The 1,109-nt window shown below is 32.8% G+C and overlaps 1 protein-coding gene across 3 annotated transcripts in view; it reads right to left on the reverse strand.

The window, feature by feature from the left end:
* irf2b (interferon regulatory factor 2b) overlaps window positions 1–1,109 on the reverse strand; it is a 22,042-nt gene that overhangs the window by 14,434 nt on the left and 6,499 nt on the right. The window lies entirely within an intron of this gene.

Raw genomic sequence — 1,109 nt, forward strand, 5'->3', positions numbered from 1 at the left:
AAGGCACAAATAAGCAGTTAACAAATTTGTATTCAGGGAAAGTCTTATTTTGATCACATAGATGTTGAAGTGAGTAAATGAAAAAAATAAAGAAAAGAAGGGAAACATGGAGGATTTTAAACTGAACCCTGACTGTTGAAGCGATTGTAGCAATTGGAGGACAAAGAAGTGAGAGACAAAGTCAAAGAGCGACAGATGGAATGATTGCAGGTGTAGACTGACAGAAGCCACTCTGCCTGACTGACTGGTTGGGGAGGAGAAATTAAAACACATTGAGATGTGAGATAAACAGATCTCAGGGTGGAAATGTTTCCAGTGAGCACGTGTGGTTATGGATCTCTTTAACAGAGGAAGCGGTCCTTTCATACCTGCGTATAGTTAACTACTGTATATTATCATTAACCTAATATAAATATTCAAACAGTTGTCCGCGCTAAAGAAACTCAACCAAAGCAGGATTTACATGTGCAGACCTTACTGGCCCGCCCACAGACAGTTGATTGACAGCTTGTTTCCTTCAAGGCATAGCAAAAGCAATATGGAAAAGAATAAGAAAAATAAATATGCTACTTTATATAAGAATATGTAGATTTTAAATATACTGAAAAATTAGTAATTTATAGGCAATAAATAAATGTATTTTTTATATGTAAAAATAAATATATACAGATATATAAATAGAATATATACAGAAATATATAACAATAATAAGCAAACAAGTGAATGTGAAAATAAATTAAAATAATTGTAATTATTCCTATATATTTCCACAGTTTTGTATTTATGTATTTATTCTATTATTTATTTATATTTGTATTGTATATGCATTTATTGTCCTATTCTTTTGGAGATATTTTTTAAGACACTCCTCCATAAACTGACAAGTCTTATGAAATCAGTGTTTGCTTTCATTAATTGTCTTTTCTGTTTCACAACGATTTGTGGTTATTTTCAACATTCAGCTGTTTGACGCACTAAAGATACGACCTGGGGACTACAGAGGACACACACTTCATGTTGATGATGTAATAGGGGGCGATGTCAGACGTCCACAGTTCATGGGGTCACCATCTGATTGTGGATCAGATGTTTGTTTTGTTTTTTTTTTT

The sequence above is a fragment of the Anarrhichthys ocellatus genome, unplaced genomic scaffold, assembly GCF_004355925.1.
Source record: "Anarrhichthys ocellatus isolate YVR2014 unplaced genomic scaffold, GSC_Weel_1.0 scaffold109, whole genome shotgun sequence".
NCBI classification, from domain to species: Eukaryota; Metazoa; Chordata; class Actinopteri; order Perciformes; family Anarhichadidae; genus Anarrhichthys; species Anarrhichthys ocellatus.